This window comes from Equus caballus, chromosome X (genome assembly GCF_041296265.1).
Source record: "Equus caballus isolate H_3958 breed thoroughbred chromosome X, TB-T2T, whole genome shotgun sequence".
Taxonomy (NCBI): Eukaryota; Metazoa; Chordata; class Mammalia; order Perissodactyla; family Equidae; genus Equus; species Equus caballus.
In genome coordinates, this window is record NC_091715.1 from 130,747,695 (window position 1) to 130,769,449 (window position 21,755).

The following is a 21,755-nucleotide window of genomic DNA, read 5'->3' on the forward strand; positions in this document are numbered from 1 at the left end:
AGGCGTCTATTCCTTGATCATTTCTGAGCCTTCCATGATTTTTGAGCCTGATTTGCAGGTATATCAAGGATGTGAAATGAAGTTTCTTCCATTGAATGTTATGTTGGTGAACGTTGAAATATAATGTTTACGTCCAAGGCACTGTGTTTCATCTTGTGAATGAGACTGCAGGAAGCCTTCTCATGAGACTTTCTGATAAGACATTGTTGTGAAAGAAATTGAGTGGGGGAGGGGAAAGAAGCTCTAATTTAGGAAAAACATTAAGGACATCTATTTTTGTTGTCTTTGCTATGGGTAGTTGAAACTTCACACCACTTTTACAGTGATGAAAAGCTTCAGAGCTTTAAGGCATCTCTCTGAAATGGTGGAATGAAAATTCACCTGGTCCGACTGGTTAAAAATGGATGCAATTCACTCTTTAGCGAGCTCTGTTTAACTGCATAATTTGCTTTTATGCATAAAACTGAGGAACTCTTAGTCTCTCGTTTGCATGTGTCTGGATTGCATGCATCTGGCTCCATTAGATTCCCTGTAATCGCATATTGAGTAATTGCATAATACAGCTATTTGAACACTGAATTTAAGTCCAAATGCTTCCATTAACACTGTAATCACTTTCAATAAGTGAATAGTTGGAATATAGTATGTTAAAATCAGAACACAGGACAATAACCACTTCCCTATTTTAAAAGAAAAATAATCTAGAAACAACTTTGAATTTATAAATTAACCAATATGGTTTTCTGTTGGGCAAATATGAAATCAGGAAATGAATTGGTAATTGATAAATGCAACCTTGATGCACAATAAATATTTTATCAAATCTTCCACATTTGCTTCTAAGTGTTCTATATTGAGCATCCACATACAATATAAATATGTTAATTAAAATTAAATCATTTTGAAAAGGTAATTGTGCATTTGTTTTCAATTTGCATTCATTTCTTTAAATGTCTGGCCTCTGGCATTTTTTGTCGGGATATTAGAGGATTAGACCTGCACCAATTGAAACTTATTTGGTGGATATGTGGTGTTCAATAAATGGATCATGGCTTGTATGTACACACGTAGACATTAATTTAGATTAAAAATGTGTGTTCGTAATAGTCTGATGTTCAAAACTGAAGTTTCTGGTAGAATCAGGAGAGAACATTCTTTAGCTAAATTAGATGATAAAACCAATTTCTTCAGTGCTAGAAAAATATTCCAGTTGCTGTGCTAGGTGTAAATTGAGTGGCTCAAATATTTATGTTTGATTTTTAAATGTGTTGTCTAGAATGAAAGAAGTGGGGAACTTCATTGATCCTCAAGTTGAGGATTAGCCTCAGGCGTGTGTGTTGTGTCCTGGGCTTTTCCCCCTCTTAAACGGTTAAATTCAGGGCACTATCTGAGGACCATTCCAGGAACTTCTCTGCTTTAAGCTTTGAAGTATGTTCTCAGGCAAGACTTGCGCTACATTCCTCCTTGGTTTCGTTAGGCGTTCTGAAACTCAGAGGGTAGCTAGATCCAACTGAAGCCAAAACTTCAGCTGTTTCAGAAAACATTCAATATTAATCGTGAAGGTATTGTGTATATTTAAACTGGTTGATTCATTAAATCAACTGGATGTTCTGGCAATGTGCAGGGACAACTGTGTTTATATCGAAAAAATGAAATGAGGAGTCGGGAAATTATACAGATAGCTGAGTGTTAAAGAAATTGAGTTTTGCACCTACTGTATGCCTAGCTTGGCACAATGTCCACCAACACCAAATGAGTTGAATAAATGAATGAATAACTCAAAGTTGTTTGCATGGAATATGCTATGTAACTTTATTGATATTTTATTTTTGCTTATTTAGATATTTCCACAGAACTATGAGGGTCACGGGGCCACCTGATGTATGGCTTGTGAGTCACTTGTATCAAAATTTCTCGAACCCAGCTCAGACAAACAAAATTGAACTTTTCAGTGTCAGGGCCTCGGAGTATGCCTTTTGGACAAGCGTTCCAGGTGAAACTGATATATATGAAAGTTTTCGAGCTACTGTTTCATAGACAATGACAGAAATCAAAACTCTTTTTTTTTTTAAAAAGATTTTATTTTTCCTTTTTCTCCCCAAAGCACCCCTGTACATAGTTGCATATTCTTTGTTGTGGGTCCTTCTGGTTGTGCCATGTGGGATGCTGCCTCAGCATGGCCTGACGAGCCATGCCATGTCCGCGCCCAGGATTCGAACCTGTGAAACCCTGGGCCACCAAAGCTGAGCACGTGTACTTAACCACTCGGCCATGGGGCCGGCCCCCAAAACTCTTTACTACAAATTTATCTACTCGTTCACCAGTGGTCTTTTAAGATTCAGTATATCAAAATAGCCTGCTCAATTAATAAACGCCAAAATGACTTTTGTCTGAGACATTTTTTTTCCACTGTGGACAATTGTCTCAATTCTCACTACTTCATTTTGCTAATGTAGAACTGCCAGCCATTTAGAGACACGTAGATGTAAATCTGAGGACAGGTTGGTACCTACAAGCAGGGGGTAGATTCCTCAGCGTGTGTTTGTTTGATTTAACATTTCACTTAAATGCAAAACCCAAGCCTTTTTGTATTTCTGATCATTTCCTGCTCATTATCCCAAAAGTCCTCCTCCAGATTTCTGCAGCTTTCTGAGTCAATGATCATGACATATTAAAAATGGTAACATTATAAATACTGTGCTGTCTTAAGAATTCTAGCACTTCCTGAATCGGAAAATAACGCCCTTGCTTTTTCTGTAATGAGTAAGAACAATAATTCCTTCACCTTCCCTATACTTCTATTAGACATTACAACAGCTTTAGTTGGAAGGAAAAGCCAACTCTAAAGGTAACTTTTCACGTTATGTGTGCTAAAGGATTGTTTCTCCATGATATTAGAGAAAATACCTGTTTGAATGCAGCAGGTAGAGATATTTAGTTCATCGGCATTTTCTAAGCCAGAGAGTGCTCTCTGCTGAGCCTTTTCAAACAGGCAGTTCCAATAAACAATGAGTTATGGAAAATTTCCTTTTGAAGTTTTAGGTTATTTTAAACTCACAATTTATTTCTCTCTAGAATCAGTGATAGAGTCCTTGGATTACCTCACAGAAATTTTTTTTTTAATTCTTCTGTTTGAACTTTAACTCACAATGTAGTCAGATGATGGAACACTATAAGTGCACGGTGACCCAACTACAGATGCCACAGGCACACCTTGGCTCTCCTTCCCCAGCTGCCGGACAAAATGGGGGCAGTAATGGTAGAGGCAGGAAAAGGGGAGCCCACCCCCTCTTCTTAGATATCACCCTCTTTTCCCTTGGGGTTTGGGTGGGGCTGAGGAGAGTTCTGGAATTGGAGTGTGTGTTGAACTGGATTTCTGATGTAGGATCTAGCTTTAACTGAAGGTGGGGAGTGGTGAAAGGGAATAAACTGGCACGCGTATTAGAATTTGTATAGCCGGGACTTTGTAAGGCAGCATCTTCTCTCTCTTCAGAACATCCCCCTGCTCTTTTTCCTATTCTGCTTTGAAAAGCTCTCCCTTATCTCAGTTTAAAGCTTTGGTTTCCAGGTCAGATGCAAAGTAAACCAACTGAATCTGCCCCAAAGTAGATAATAATGAAAAAGTAAAGTAAAAGTATTTTAGCAGTAATCAGTTGTTTTTCACTCCACAAAGGGAACTGTACCCTTGGTTAAATTTTTGTATTTTTGTTTTAGCGGTAACCAAGTATTTTTCACTCCAAAAAACAAAAACTGCAGTTTCAACTTTGTGTTTGTATTTTTGTCCCGTGTGCTTTCAAAACATGCACGTCTCCTCTAAACAGCACGTTAATTCATATCAAGCCTCTTCTATCTTGAGGACAAACTACAATAATGTTTACATAAATAGTGTTTGCAGAAAAGAATTGTACAAAATCAGAAAGAAAGCCCTATTTTTGTCTGTGGCTTCTGGCTTTTTTAGCTCTTTTTTTTTTAAGTTGCCATTTCCTGAGAACTTTTTGAGTGCATTACTTACTTGAATGTCAAGTTTGCTAAATTCAGCTCATCTAATAAAAGTAGCTCAACCTGTAACATTTTTAGTTGTGTGGTTCCTAATTTTAGGCGAATTCTGTAAATCTTCCAATTTTTTATATTCTTTTTAGTACTGATTATTGTGTTTTTCCATATCAAATTTTCTACTAAAGGTGTCAGAACAATTTTTAGTGAAACAAATAATGAAATGAATGTAATAAATTTGCAGTAAGTTACAAAAAATGTTTGTCATTTAACTCCAACCTGACGTTGAAGAGAACGCAGGTGTGACAAACCAGGACCTTTCTAATAGCTTTGGAACTCATCTCTAAGTTCCTACATATTAAGAGATGCAATTGAAAGGCCACCCTTACCAGCTGCTGTTATGAAATGTCCTTGTTCTTCTTGTTCCTTGGATTTTAGAGAGGATTAGGGAGGTAGCTGATTGCTAATACTGTATACTCAGTAAAGGGCCCCCTTCTTAGTGGTGCTGCCTCCAAGTAGTTTTCATTGGCAGTTTGTGAACTTCCCTGGATTTTTAAAGACTCTCCTTATTGTTCCATAAAATGCGATTTCCTTTGTCTTTTCAGTTCCCTTTCTGCTGTTTTCAGAATGGGGCTTAAAAGTAAGACAAAAGGCCTGATACTTTCCTTCATAAAAAGTTGTAATGACAGGTCTCACTAATTAAAGTGTAACAATGGGAAGATTAGCCCTTCAGTTAGCTTTGAGTTGAATCTATACAGTATTTTCAAAATCCCTAACTCAGAACACGTTGAAGCACAACATCTTTAAAATATAAACATTCACACATGGATTTTATTATAATATGCACACCAAATAGAGGCACAGTACAGTAAGGCTTTCAGAATGCAGTAAATAAGAGAACTTCCCATTTTGGTGCAAACTTTTTTGGTACTAACCATTCTCCTGCTGAAATAGGAAAGACCGTAGGGAGAATAGAGGGGCACACTGTGGCGCCAGGCTCTATGCTAATTTTGTATGATGAGGTTTCCTCTGAATTCTTTGGTATCAGAGAAGTAGAACATATGTGCTTTTTACTGTGTGTGTTTCCTTCCCTCACTGAAAGAGCACATCGTCAACCCTGTATTAATAAAGTGATATTCCTTCAGTACTATCACAATGTGCTTAATGCATTATTGGAACATTAGTAATCCCAAAATATTTGAAGCCATGGAAAGGCATTTGATGTGTAAAACACGGTACACAGTGAGTCTTCATCACGGCGGGTCACAGTATAACATTTGTCTGAGTAGCATGTAACGATGTACTTTTCTGGAGCTATAAAAATAAAAATAATACAAAGAGATCTAGAAAAATCCAGTTGGAGGAGGGCTGATAGGCGAGGTCAGAGGATGAATAGGAGAGAAAAATACTCGTGTTTGCATCAGGTTTCAAAAAAGTTTAATTTAGGTCTTTAGATGTTTTTAAAATTAGTGATTAGGTCCTCGTTAAGAAAAAGGCATACATGCAACTCTTCACTTTCTTTTTGTTTAAACCTAGGTTTGGCCCAAATTCCTGACTTGAGTACAAGTTAAATATCTCATTTTCTATGACACACTGTTTTAAAAAGAGGTTCCTGATTCACATTTTGTCATCTTCAATTTCAGTATCTTTGGCATAGAGGCATTATTCAAACGGAAGTGTCTGAAGCAGGCAGAAACACTGCGCACGTTTTACTATATTTCAGCCCTCAAGATATAATATTGTGGCTCTGCTCCAAGTTGGAAAAATCGTAATTCTAACTTTTAAATGTTTGTGTTCCTTAGAAAAAAGTTAAACACCTGACAGAAGAGTCCCATGTAAGGTGACCGTAGCCCAGTCACAAGGGGAGAAAGGAGACAAGAATCAGAAGAGACAAGAGAAAAGTGCCAAGTAAAACTATGTTCATTTTATATAATATTGCGAGATTACTCTTTTCTTCACTTCTTTGGCTCCAGAAATTGACTTAGGAGGATTTCGTTGACATTCCTTCTCAATGTTTTTGTAATCAGTCTCCTCTTCTTGCACATCCAACTCCTTCCTTCAAGTTCTAATTACTGTTTCACTGTCTATTGTGTTTCCTTACTAACTAGTCATCCCCATTTCAGGCTCTCACCACTCTCATTTTACACCCCACTGTCAGATTAATCTTCCTAACACCTAACACTGATCCTGCCATTTCTATGCTCAAGAGCCTTCAATGGCACCCCATTGCTTATCAAGTTAAGTACAAATTTCATAGCTTGATACATAATGCTCTTCTCACATAAGCCTTAACTTATTTTGCAGTATACCTTTCTACACATTCTATGGTCCAGTCAAAATAGACTCCTTGGGAAGTAGTTTAAAGTAATGGCTAAGAGAACATTCTTTGGGAGTCAGATCTGAATTGCTTCTGTGTGACCCAACTGTGTGACCTCAGGGAATCTTCTCACTTTTCTGAATCTCACTTTCCTCATTGATGTAATGGAGATAGTGCCGGCACCAGCCATTTGGGGTTGTTGTAGGGACTGAACAAATGATATAAACTTCATAGACATTTTTGGGAACAGCAGGATATTTTAGATTATTTCTGCCAACCACTCAAACGTTACCTGTTGTGTGACAAACACAGATAGAGCTGGTCCTGGAGGGGAATACAGAACTGGTTCTGAGATAGTTAAAGAAGCCTGAATAATGCTCTCATTGGCATTCTTTAAGTAGCTCCTGATCAAATGGGGGTGGGGATGGGGGTGACTGATATTTATACCCAAAGTTAAGTAATAAAAGAACCCAAAAGTTCAGGGCAACAATACAAGAATAGTCTCAAGTCTAAAGATCACGTATTAGCAATTGCCAGGTGAAAAGAATAGATAATAAGTGTTGTGATTCATTTGAAGGAGACACCCTTGTGGTCCAGGATAGTTGAGGAAAGCTTCCAGGAAGAAGAGGGATTTGAGCAGAATTGGTTTTAGATATGAGGAAAAGTTGAGGGGGCTGGAAGAGACACAATTCAAGGGTAGCAGGTCCTGGCTTTGGGGGAGGTCTGTCACAGTGAGCTCCTTTTGGCATAAAAGCCTTCAGCCTTTGTTCAGGAGGAACCTTCAGAGTGAGACACTAATCAATCTGTTTGGTGGTGTAAATTGGGTTTAAACAAACTAATCTTCAATAGAGTTAGAGAATTTCCCTTTTTCTAAAGATGGATTAAGCTTTGATTTTCTTTTTACCCCTGAGATGGGTGTGGCTTTTTGCCCAGGGATTTTCTCCCAATAGACTTGGAATTGAGATTAGTCTGTGGCAAGAGAGGTGTGCAGGTTTGAATTTTCCTTAACCTTAAATTGGAGGAAAGGCTGTGACAAACAATGGATTGGATCTGGCTTACTGCTGGCTCGAAAGATGGCCTCACTTGGTATTATTTGAGACTAAACATGCCAGCCTTTGCAAAATGGACTGTGGACTCCTGATTATCTGTCTGGATCATGGTATCTGGAGATGAGGAATAGGATTTCCCCAGGAGGAAATGGAAAATCTCAGTGTCAACTACTCTGGAGTGGGAAAGGGGGCCAATGATCTTAGATGGCAGGAGAGGAGGAGTTTCTCCTTTTGCTAGAGCTAAGGGGAGCTGGATCTGGAATCCTAGGCATGGGAATTCCTGAAGATTCCTGTTTGTGGGGATTTTGAGCTGGCACCTGCTATGAGGATATTGGCAGGAGGTGGGCTGGAAATTGAATGTGAATTGTCAATTATAAACTAGTGGTAGTTAGCTTCTAACTCAGTTGTCTCTACCCTCAGTTGTCTCAACCCTCAGTTGTCTGCCACCCCTCCAAGCATTCTGTAAAGTTCTGTTAAAAATTACAGCCTGGACTGAAGGAATTAGGGAGAGCAGAGTCCTCTCTTTGAGGTGGGAGTAGAGGTGCCATCTGAAATAGGCTCTTCCAAAGCTTCTTACTGCCAGAGATTCTGATTCAGTAGGTCTTGGGGGGTGGGTTTTGGAATCTGTATTTTTAGCAAAATTCAGGTGATTCTGATGCAGTCAGATTTGGGATCCAATTCTCTAGGGTGAAAATATTACCACCGCCCTTTAGTGAGTATTTTGTTGAATTGTTAGAATAACTTTAACTTGATGGAGAGAAGTTGTGAAAGTGATGTGGATAAAGAGAATGTTCTATGTTAGACTTTGAATCATTTTGATATGTTACAACAAGAATATGTTCATGATGTAGTAAAAAGAAACCACACACGCATAGTAAAGATGAAACAAAACAGAAGTGGGAAATTCTGCTCTAGCCACCTCTCTCATAGGGCTGCCAGCACCAAATGAGGGGTAGATGAGAGAGGGGCAAGGCTTGAACAGCACAAGCTGTCATACAAATCTCAAGTACTCTTAAGTGATGAGCATTAGTCTTATAATCTGAAAAGAATCTATGAAAGTGGGATTAAAAAATAAAACTAGAAAAAAGAAAAGTTATGAGGAAAAGGTATGAGTAAATTAAATCTCCTATTACTCTATAGGGGATGACGAGCCTTATGTTAGGCAAATAATCATTCTCTGTTTCTCCTTTGTATAGATGCAGAATTTTTTAAGGCGTTTTCCTTGAGTGAGACCCATATAAAAGAGAATGTCCTAGAAATTCCCAAAGTGTTTCTATGAAAGTAGTTTGAGAAAATTTGACACCTACTACAAAAAGTTTGGAAACTTCTAAGGTTAGATCCGCCGCTAAAGTGCCATGCATTTCAGACCATCAGCTTTTTTTTTCACGTGTCACATCTTACCAATGACTAGATGTCACAGGAAGTTACTAACCTAATTTATATGATTTGAAAGTGTTTCTTTACTAAGACTATCGAAGAATATGCAGAGTTAACTTTTGCCTTTTATAAGGATAGAGTATTTCCATATTCTTTCAGGTATTTTAAAAGAAACCCCAGATAGATTTCCTACCATTTGAGCCTCTATTGTGAGCCTTTCACACCACCGGGTTTACTTGACCTTGGGTCTAGTGGATTGAAACCCCAGGTGTGAACACTTCTCTTTCCCAGGAGCTTTAACTTCAAAGCCTCCGGGAACCATTTGAATGGTAATATCGTTAAGCACTAAGGAACACTCATAAACTGTCTTCTGACCATCCTTCCACCACACTTTTGTGTGCTGCCGCATTTGTCCGTTCCTTCCTAGCTGCACTTCCCTGTGCTACTCCTTGTGGAGAAAGCACTTCTTTGATTGTTTTACTTCCCCAATACTACCCCTGTGAGAACTGCATTAGGGAACTCTCTCTTTGGCCTAGCAGATGGGCACAAAGAAACTTTGTTTGAGGTGCGAGCTGACCTTTCTTGAAATTTGAGATCAACTCCTACTTGGATTTGAACTTTGAAGACCCAGAGATAGGAAGTTTCCATATAAGGATCAAAACACATCAGAGGAGGACCCATTGATTTGGGATGGCAACCCTGGCAGGTAGGATTACTTTGCTCAACAGCTCAGAACCATGTGCCCTGAGCCCTGAAAAACCACCTCACAAATGTCTGCTGACGGGTCTCAATGGTGACTGGAGAGAATGTGAGGATAAATCAGTGCAACCTGTCGCCACCACTGGAAAAGCAAATCAAAGCATGTCCTAGTGAATACCATACTTCATTCAACAGCTAATGTCTGCGAGAGACTGTTAGGTTCACAGCGGTGTGGCAAGCACAAAGAAATATCATTGTAGTGGTATCTGCAGGAGGCTGGTGCCTAGTGAACATGGTGGTATCCAGCAGAAGCAGCAGTGGTGCCCAATGGGAGGCATTGGCGCCTGGCAGGGGAGGAGGGCAGGAAATGAGGAAAGAAATGGTGTATGCCACATGGTAGCAGACCTGGACAGCTGACAGGGGTTCAATCATTAGCCAAGTTCACATACTGCTTGGAGACTCCCAGGAATACTTGAAGGGCACTTTGCAGGAGGGCAGGGTCCCACATGAGCAGATAGGGACAAAAGTCAGGGATTCTTGTTACCCTATTGTACTCACAGGCTGGCAAAGCCTAAGGAAATTCAGGTTGCAAAATCAGTTAATCAGTATAAGACACATGGGTTCCACTCTTAGGGAGCTTCCACACACATCTTAGGGACTTACATACATGGCAGTAAAAGAAAGATTATAAAAAATGACAAATGAGTTTGATGAGGAAGGCATTGCTGGGGGCCATCAAAATAAGTGGGTTCTCATGGTGGTGCAGGTGGGTACTGAAGATTAAGTAGTATTCAAAGAGCTGGAAAGGTAGGAAGGGCCTTCCAGATAGGGATCTCCATGTGCAGAGAAGTTCAGTCTATCACCATGTGCAATCCTGGGAGTGATGCCTGGAACTGTGGACTGGGCCAGGCTGTGGGAGGGGGCCCAACTTCTCACCCTTCCTATGGAGTTGGAATGTACACCAATGGAAAACACTGAAGGCATTGGCTGGCACACTGCTGGGGATTAGGAGGACCCTGTATAGGACAGAGAGATGGTTTGTGGGCTGAGAAGAGAAACTACAGCTTGGGAGATCCACAAGGAGGCAACTGCAATAATTGAGGGGTAAGTTAATAATGGCCTGGACTACCAGGTAGAGAAAGTAGAAATAAAAAGCAAGGAAGAGAAAACCAAAAGAGGTAGGGAGATGGAATTGATAGGACTAACTGGAATTGACACATTGGGAACTGGCTCCAGACTAGCTCCCAAGAAAGAGGTCAGTCAGAGAGAATGGAGATTTGAGCATGATCAATTGGGAGAGAGATTGACAGAAAAAGGGAAGAGCTCCCTGATGTTAGAATTACATTTTTGAATAAGACTGAGGACACATTTTGGTTGGCAGAACTAGTAAATATAGCCCAGCCGTCCCTTGCACCTTCCTTTTTACTCCCCCTCCCCACTCAATACCACACCACCACCACTGTGGTCCTAGTTAAATCTCTACAATTTATAAACACATGTCAGTGTTTTTGTTTTTAACACAAATGGGAGCATGATACACAGATTGTCCTGCAACTTGCTTTGATTAACAATATATCATGGATATCTTTCAGTGTTATTGCATATAGATTTTCTTCAATCTTGTTAACGGCTATGTAGCAGTCCACTGTATGGCTGTACCATCATTTATTTCACCAGCGCTCCACTGAAACACATTTACGGTGTTTTCAAATATATATTTTTATGACCAATGCTTCAGTTAATATCATGGTCATATACTTGAGCAAGTGTTGAGGATAAATTCATAGCAGAGAAATTGCTGGGTCAAAGGATATGCACAATTTAACATCATTTGATACATATTGCAAAATTGCTATCCAGAACATTTATCTGATTTAATTCTTCCACTAACAGGTTAATCAAGACCTCTTCGTGGATGTCTGTGGCAATTTGTCAACCTGCTCTTCCTACAACTGCAATAAATACCAGTTTGCCCCATGGGAAGGGATTATATTAGTCAACAGAATCCTAATGAATGAAGGGTTTCTTAATTAAAATAACCAGAAAGTCATTACTTGTAAATATATAAACAAGTTGATTATAGCAAGAGGCTGAATACTTCTAATAAGCATGTGTGGATATTAAATTAACCATGGTTCACAAACCATCCATGGATGCATGGTTGATTGGAAATAACCACTTCACAGTGGTTACCCGATTCCTCTTTGCCAACTGCCAAATGGTATTCCTGTTTGTTTGATTATTATGGTTTGACATAACTCATGATACTCCCAAACACATAGATGTGTCAAGTACAAGCGTGGAATTTTTTAAGTGGCCAAACACATAGATGTGTCAAGTAAAAGCATGGGTTTTTTTTAGTGGATATTTAAGAAATTGAAATACTTAATGGAGGATTAGGAAACTAGCTTTTCTTTCCTTTTTGATTCAACAGATATTTGATTCAACAGATAGGGAACAGACAGAAGATAGGATGAATATAAAAATAAATACAAAAAGGGCTGTAAAACCAAGGGAGAATGAGAAAAGTGCTTAAAGAGAGGCACAAAGAAACTATTATGAAAATTTAAAAGAGAGCAAACACATCTGGTTAAGGGGGAAATAGGGAAAGGCTTTATATGGGGAAGATGCATTGAGAGATGCTTTCAAGAATGAGAAGGACTTTTTTGCTGAGACAGTCACTTTTGGAACTTCAAGGCCATCATTCTGTGGGAAGCCAAGGCCACATGGGGAGTCTATGTATAGGTGCTTCTGTCAACAGGCCAACAGAGCGGAATTTTCCAGTCAGCCAAGCCCAGGTGCAAATGTGAGTGAAATTTCCAGCGGGGCAATTTCCAGTGAGTGAAGACACCTCTGGACATTTCCAGCCCATAGCCATTGAATCACCCTAGCCATTCAAGTCTTCCCAGCTGAGGTCCCTGACATTGTGGAGCAGAGATAAGTCATGCCTGCTGTGTCCTGTCTGCATTTCTGACTCACAGAATTCATGAGCATTAAAAAAGGGCTGTTACACACACACACACACAAAATGGATAGGATTCCACAGGTAAGCTGGAAATAGGGAGATTATTTCTAGCAAAGGAAACCACATGATCAGAGTCCCTGAGCTGGAGGAGCATGACTGTGTCCATAGAACAAGGAACAGTCCAGAACTGTCCACATGGGCTGGCGTCAAGGATTTGAAGAGAGGAGTAATAGGAGATCACACTAGGTCTGAGAATGGAGAATGTTAAATAACAAGCAGATATACCCTATTTGTTAGGTAACAGTGATCCAGCAAAAGTTGAGCATCAGGCTGTTGTTTTTGAGTCAGGAAGAGAAACATATCGATAAATGTTTGGCAAAAATTAAATTTCACATTACCTTCTTGTTGCATTTCATTTTTTAAAACAATAAAAAAGTTCGACCTATCACTCATTAACAAATATTTGTCGAATACTTCTACAAATGTAAAATTACTCAATATATTTAAATTACCTTCTAAGTTTGAATAAGCTATTTGTTTCTTACCGCTTACATTAATTTGTGTGATGCCTACCATGAAAATGGTTTTCTGTCTTCCGCCTAGTTTTGTGAGGAAAAAAGGGTCATACCACTGGGATTGTGGGTAGGTTCTGTCCATGGCACAGGTGCAGCCCTTGTTAGTAAAAATAAAAATACTATTTTATAAAACTGAAAGATTTATTTTTTCAGTCCATTTTTCAGTGGAATCAGATTTTTCCCTATTGGGACTAAAACATGAAATTTAACTCAATTTCAAAAGAGGCTATGTGAAAGTGCTTTGGAAATTATAAAAGCAATATTCAACTTATTATTATTACTATTACTGAGTTGTATTCCAGAAGCATAGAGATCAACATTATATTGGCTATATTTCTTCTTTAAATCACTTTGGACCTTGTGCCTTGCTAAAAAGAATATTGGCTCGAAACAAAAAATAAACATACACGTGAATAAATCCTAAATAAGAATTAAATACACTCAGTGTAATCGTGATAATAAATATATGCAAATTCTGCAAAAATAAATGTTGATCAGTAAAATTCGTACTTTGAAATGTAGTGAACGCAAATGAAAGAGAGTTCTACTCTATTCAGACTCTACCTTTGATTTGACGCAATTCAAATTCATACATTCAGTAGGATACATGTGTGTGCTGGTGTGTATAAGTATTATGTGGCTGTTTAAAGCCATGTTTGAACCTTTGTGCTAAAATTCAATAGCACATAATACATAAAATGGCATTCTTGCTTGATAATAATACAAAAATAATAAGACAAAATTGAAATTTGTCCCAGAACAGTAAATTTTCTCAAGTTACAAAAGTGAACAGCTCCCATTTATTAAGTGTTTACTATTTCCATGTGTAAGGTTCTGTGCTAACTACTTTATATGCAATATCTCATTTAAAACTCACAGCAACCCCAGGAGGTAAGTACTGTTAAGAGGAAAGTCAGGTGCAGGTAATTTAAGTAGTCTTTCTAAGGTTACCCAATTAGTAAGTAGGCTTCCGATAAAAATGGGGTCCAAACAAAGATATCCTGAATCCCAGTTACTGTGCCATTAACAACTTTGAATTACTTAAAATAAGAGCATCTCACTGTGGGAAGGGACTTTATAAGTCATCTAAAATAACTTAGAGAAACAGGTGTTAGTAAAATGGTAGGAAGATGCCAGAGACAATTTTGCCTGTTTTGAAGACTGCCCGGGTTCAGCCCTGCACTAGGCAATACAGAGGAACTATGGTCCCAATAGTGTGGAGTAAATAAACATTACTTTATTTCTCTCTCTCTCTGCCCTCCTACTTCTTGGCCCCTGCCAGGGTTCAGGATACCTTACCTCAAAATATGGTACCTTGGCATACTGAATATTTCAAGCTGAAGGAATTTGAGAAATGGCAGGTGCAGGAAGGATTTTCTGACCTTCCCCTGAAGCAGGTTAAAAGACCCTCATGTGAGAGGTGCTCTCCCTATACCTGGAGGAAAGGAGCATCCTTGTCTCCAATGACAGAGGGATGCTGAAAAGAATCTGAATGCACAGACCTTGCTGTTTCCCCCAGTTTATTACACTTAGTTCATACTCTCTTTTTGTCTTTTCACGTTTTTCCATGACTCTCCACTCTTCATCAAACCTAGCACAAAAATACTCAGGTTTAACTGCTTCTTTGGCGCTTCAGTTTCTTATAAAGGCTCTCATGTCATGTAAAACATATAAATTTGTATGCTTTCCTCTTGTTAATCTATTTTTTGCCCAGTCCATAACTTAGAAGTGTAGGGGAAAAGATTTTTCCTCCCCTGCACACCATATGCAGACAATGGGAAATGTTGCACCAGAACAGGAAAATGAACACCTCAGCTTTCTGTCTAGAGGACTGTGAAGGAAGGACCCAGAGAGGCAGAAACTTGTCAGGGAGAGAGATTCTGTAAAGTAGTGTGTGAACTCCTGGGCATATCTCTGAGTTGTATAGCAAAGACCACTAGACCACTGCCTAGTCTCAGAGTGACCACTGAGTGATGTATATGCAAGACAGATCCAAGTTACACTGTAAATGCTCTGAAAACTGAACTGACTTTGGAACCAGAGACCACAGAAGTTAGGTTGAAACTGCAGCCTGAACCTAACCAGGTATATTAACTTCTAAAGCAAAAACAAAACAACACAAAAAAGAAAACAAACACGAAACCACAACATTCTCTTTAGAAGTCAAACTAGACCCAGAGTCTCATAATATAATATTCAAAATGTGCAGGATGCAATCCAAAATTACTCAGCATATGAAAAATCAGGAATCTCAACTTGCAAGGGAAAAAACAAAATGATCACCAGATTCCAACTCCAAGATGACACAGATGTTGGAATTATGACAAATACTTTGAAGCATCTATTATAACCATGGTTCAATAAATAAAGGCAAATATTCTTTGTCTTCCTCTCTTTTTCTGCCTTCTCTGGTTTTAATTAAGCATTTTATGTGATTCCATTTTTTAATCATGTCCTAGTATATCAATTATGCCTCTCTTTTCTTTACTGTTTTAGTGGTTACCCTAGAGTTTGTAATGTACATTTACAATTAATCCAATTTCAAATAACACTATACCACTTCAAAGGTAGTGCAGGTACCTTGTAACAGAATGTTTCCAATTCCTCCCTCCCGTCCCTTATAACATTGCTGTCATTCATTTCACTTATCCATAAGCTATAATCACAGTACATTGTTGCTATTAGTATTTTAACAAATTGTTATATCAATTAAGAAGAAGAAAAAGAAAAGATTTTATTTTGCCTTCATTTATTCCTTTATTTTACCTCATTTATTCTTTAACACTCTTCTTTTCTTTATATAGATCTGAGTTCCTGAACCATATTATTTTCCTTTTCTCTGAAGAACTTTTATAATTTATTGCAATATAGGCAACTGGTGACAAATTCTCTCAGTTTTTGTTTGTCTGAGAAAATCAAATACTCTTGAAACAAATGGAAAGGTAGGAAGTTTCAGCAAAGAAATAGAAACTACCAAGACCTAAATGGAAATTTTGGAACTGAAAAATACAATAATCAAAATTCAAAAAATTACTGGACATAGTCAATACCCGAATGGAGTTTTAGGAGGAAAAATTTCAGGGGCTGGCCCTGTGGCCAAGTGGTTAAGTTCACGTGCTCCATGTTGGCAGCCCAGGCTTTTGCCAGTTCGGATCCTGGGTGCAGACATGGCACCACCCATCAACCCATGCTGAGGTGGCATCCCACATAGTACCACCAGAAGGACTTGCAGCTAGAATATAAAACTATGTGCTGGGGGGCTTTGGGGAGAGGAAGAAGAGGAAAAAAAAAGATTGACAAGAGATGTTAGCTCAGGTGCCAATCTCTAAAAAAAAAAAAAAAAGGAAAAAGTTCAGTGTACTTGTACATAAATCAATAAAAATGATCTAAAATGAACAAACTAGGGAAAATGGTTGAAAGAAATGAACAGAATCTCAGGGGTCTGTGAAACAATATAAAAAAAGTCTCATTTCATCAGAGTCCCAGAGAAGAGAAAGAGTATAGTGCAGAAAGAATACTTGAAGAAATAATGGATGAGAACTTTCCAAATTTAGCAAAAGTTGTGAACTTACATGTTCAAGAAGCTCAGTGAACCCCACCCAGGATAAACTCAAGAAATTCACATACAAACACATCATAATCAAACTACATAAAACTAAATATGAAGAAAGAATATTGAAAGCAGCCAGAGAAAAACATCACATTACATATAGTGGTACAATGACAGTGGATTTTTTATAATAAACAATGGAGGCAAGAAAGAAATGTCATAACATTTTAAAAGCACCTATAGAGATGAATTGTTAAAGCAGAATTTTATAGCTATAGAACACCATCAGCCAAAAGTATCTGACATTTATAGAACAGGACCCAACAACAGCAGAATATACATTTTTTTCTACTGGAAATGCAACATTCACCGAAATAGACCAAATGCTGGGTCATAAAACAGGCCTTAACAGGTTTAAAATAATTGAAATAATAAAAAGTATATTGATTGAACTTAATGAAATTAAACAAGAGATCAATAACATAAAGATAACTGGAAAATCACCCATAAATTAGAAATTAAACCACATACCTCTAAATATTACACATGATAAAGAGGAAATTTCAGGGGAAATTAGAAAATAATTTGAACTGAATAAAAATAAAAATACGACATAGTAAAATTTGTGGTGTGCACCTAAAACAATGCTTAGAGGAAAATTTATAGCTTTAAGTGATTATATTGGAAAAGAAAAAAGTTCTCAAGTCAATAATCCAAACTTTCAATTTATGAAACTAGAAAAAGAAGAATAAAATAAACCCAAAGCAAGCAGAAGGAAGGAATTAATTAAGAATGGAAATCACTGAAATTGATAACAGAAAAACAATAAACACAGTGAAACCAAAAGCTGTGTTTTTGAAAGATCAATAAAATTGACAAATCTCTAACTACACTGACAAAGAAAAAGAATGAGAAGACACAAATATCATGAATAAGAGAGGGAATATCACTACAGACATCATCAACATTAAATGAATAATAAGGGAATGTTACAAATGACTAGGCACATAAATTTGATTACTTGGATGGAATGGATAAATTCTTTAAAATTTACAAAACATCAAAACTTACTGAAGAAGAAATAGATAATCTGGATAATCTTATCATTATTAAATAAAATGAGTTCATAGTTAAATTTTTCTGAAAATGGAATTTCCAGATCTGGGTAATTTCTCTGACAGATTCTATCAAATATTTAAAGAAAAAATAAAACTAATTCTACACAATTTTTCCAGAACATACAAGAGAATGGAAACCTTCTTAACTCACTTTATGAGGTCAGCATTCCTCAGTAGCCAAATCCAGAAAAGTCAGTAAGAGCAAAGAAAACAATAGACCAATATTTCTCATTAACATAAGAGCATAAGGGCAAAATCCTCAACAAAATGCTAGCAATTGAATATTGCAATATATGATAAAAATAATATAATACGATCAAGCGGGGTTTATTCTGGGAATGCAAGACTGGTTCAATATTTCAAAATCAATCTATGTATTCTACCATGTTAACAGACTAAAGAAGAAAAACCCACATGATGTTATCAATTGATACAGAGAAAGAATTTGACAAAATTCAATATCCAGTCATGGTAAAAACTCAATAAACTAGTCATAGAAGGGAATTTTCTTAACCTAATGAAGGGCATCCACAAAAAAACCCTCTATGGCCTATATCATACATAGTGGTAAAAGACTAAATGCTTTTCTCCTAGGATTGGAAACAATTCAAGGACGTCTACTCTTACCAATCCTATTCAATATCACATTGGCTGTCCCAGTAAACCCAATAAGGGAAGAAAAAGAATAAAAGCACACGGATTAGAAAGGAAGAAATAAAACTGTCCCCACTTACGTATAATGTGATTATCTACATAAAAAGTCCCAAAGAATCTGTAAAAAAGCTTCTAGAACTAAGAGGTGAATTTGGCAAGTTCAGAGCTTTTCTTTCTTTCTTTTTTTTTTTAAAGATTGGCACCCGAGCTAACATCTGTTGCCAATCTCCTTTTTTTCTTCTTCTTCTCCCTAAAGCCCCCCAGTACATAGTTGTATATTCTAGTTGTAGGTTCTTCTGGTTCTGCTATGTGGGATGCCACCTCAACATGGCTTGATGAGTGGTGCTAGGTCTGCGCCCGGGATTCGAACCTGTGAAACTCTGGGCCACCGAAGCAGAGCCAGCGAACTTAACCACTCGGCCACAGGGCCGGCCCCCAGACCTTTTCTTATGGGAAAAAAAATGAACCTTAACCTAAACTTCACATGTTATACAGAAATTAACTCCAAATGGATTGCAGACCAGTGGTGATATTAATGAATGTGAGTGTTTAATATTGTATAATTAAATGTGTCAACATTTCTCAGATTTGCATAGCTTGGTGAGCCAATATTTTCCAAAGTCAATACACAAGGGAAGTTTGAAAAACTGTCCCAGCCAATAGGAGCCTAAAGAGGCAAGAAGACTACATGTAACGTGGTATGCTGGATGGGACTCTTGGAACAGAAAAAGGACATTAGGTAAAAACTAAGGAAATTTGGCTAAAGTATAGACTTTAGTTAATAATAATGTATAAATATTGGTTCATTAATTGTGACAAATGTACCATACTAGTGTAAGATGTTAAAAATAGGAGAAACTTGGGTATGGGTTTTATAGGAACAATCTGTACTATCTTTACAACATTTTTTGTAAACCTGAAATTATTCTAAGAAAGTTACTAAAATATGAAAACTGCAAAATAAAAATCAATAAATATTTCATGTAGATATTTAATTAAGTATCTATCAAATAACATGTCAGTTAGTCAACCATAACTCAACTTTTGTATAATACATATGTGATATGTAATATGGAACGTGGGTGTATTCTAATATATTTGATATGACATGAGGTGGGACTTTTGAGATAAGGATGCCTATGGTTGCTGGCGGCCCCATGGCAGAGTGGTTAAGTTTGCGCGCTCTGCTTCTGTGGCCCAGGGTTTCACTGGTTTGGCTCCTGGCTGTGGACATGGCACTGCCCATCAGGCCACGCTGAGGCAGTGTCCCACATGCCACAACTAGAAGGACCCACAATTAAAAATACACGACCATGTACCGGGAGTCTTTGGGGAGAAAAAAAAAGCAGAAAAAAAAAAAGAAGATTGGCAACAGTTGTTAGCTCAGGTGGCAATCTTAAAAAAAAAAAAAAAGAATGCCTAGGACCAAAAAAGATATTAAAAAGGTGCTAAAACATAGATGAATACATGGGATCAGCAATGCTGTCTTAGGAAATAAGTGTTCAGAGAGAAGAGCTGATAGCTAGGGATTGGGCAAGAGAGAGAGGAGGATGACAGTGAATGAAGGAGAAGAGGATCATTTAGAGATAGACATCATCTGGAATAATATGGTAAGAGACTTTCAAGAAGGATAATGTGCCACCAATATCAAATATAGTGCTGCACTGAGGTCAAGAGAAACTAGAACAGATGAAAGATTAAAGATTTGTTAATAGCAAGGTGATGCCCAACTTTGAAAGAGTAGTTTTCATACAGTCTTGGAGCTGGAAGCCAGATTCTGGGCGGTCTGGGAGAGTACAAAAGAAATGGAAACATCAGGCAGAACTACTTAAATTTGGTAGTGAAAGAGAAAGGTAGAGAGGAGGCAGTGACGTAAAGTGGAAATGTTGAGAACAGTATATCTTTATTTAATGGCAGAGGAAAAACAATATGTAGGGAGGAAGAGACTGAAGGGGTTGTAGAAAAGACAGGCTCTTTGGGGAGAGTAAGGTGTGCGCTCAAGAGCACAGGTGTGCCTCTGTGCATAAGTTAGGCTTGCACCAACTGCATGACAGATATTAAGTAGTTTTTTTTTTCTTTGAAACTGTGGCAGTAGAATAGTATGCTAGTCTCTTTTTTCTTTTTCTTTTTCTTTTGTTAATGTCCGTTATCCATCATGGGAAGCAGCTTGGTGCAATACAGCAGTTCTCAAACTTTTTGGCCTCAGGGCTACTTTATACTCTTAAAAATTATCAAAAACCCAAGAGAGCTCTGGTTCATGTGGGTTATATCAATTGATATTTATCATATTGGAAATTAAAACTGAGAAAATTCTTAAGTATTGTTTAATTAAAATATGCATTATAGATATAATAATTATAAGCCCATTACATGTCAACAAAATAAAATATTTTTAATCAAAAATAATTTCTCAAGGCAAAAAATAATTTAGTTCTACAAATGGCATTGTTTTATATTCTTTCAAGTTTCTTTAATATTTGGCTTAATAGAAGACAGCTGTTTTCTCATAACTGCTTCTACAATCAATCTGTTGCAATAAATGGTTTGGTTGAAGTATGTGAAGATAACTCAGCCTCGCACAGAAATGAAATTGGAAAGGGAGGGCTATTTTATTGCCATTTTAGGTAATGATGGATATTTTTCTTTGATAATACACCAAAACTTGACAAAGATTAGTTTCTTAAAGGTAAGTTGTAATACGGAATCTTAAATTACACCAACGATATTTATGCACTCTTGCATTAAAATCCATTGGAGGGGCCGGCCCCGTGGCCAAGTGGTTAAGTTTGTGCACTCTGCTTCAGCGGCCCAGGGTTTCGCCAGTTCGGATCCTGGGTGCAGACCTAGCACTGCTCATCAGGCCATGCTTAGGCAGTGTCCCACATAGCGCAACTAGAAGGACCTACAACTAGAATATACAACTATGTACTGGGGGGCTTTGGGGAGAATGAAGAAGAAGAGGGAGAGGGAGAGGGAGAGGGAGGAGGAGGAGGAGAAGAAGAAAGATTGGCCACAGATGTTAGCTCAGGTGATAATCTTTAGAAAAAAACGCATTGGAATAATCACCATTTTAAATACATTCTTTATTTGTGCATGATTTTGTTGCTCAAATTGTTTCAACTTTGGCCTTTGGGTGCTCTTTGAGCTAGCTCCTGTGCCCCTTTGACATAATGATTGTGGTTTTTTTGAGGACTGCCTTACTTTTGGTCTCTATGGGATACTCCAGGTTTTTCTTGTATATTCCCTGCCCCAGCCCCAGAATGAGCCGGTTCTCCAAGGAATCCTGGTTCCTTTTATTAGAGACTGGTACTAGAAACCAAGATCTGGAGTCTAGGTATAGTCATTGCTATTGGAGTGTCACTGCTTCTAGACCCTTCCTGACAGAGCAAGGAAATATATGTGTGTATACTAACCCACATATCTATAAATGTTTCTATATGTAACTGTCAGTATCTCTA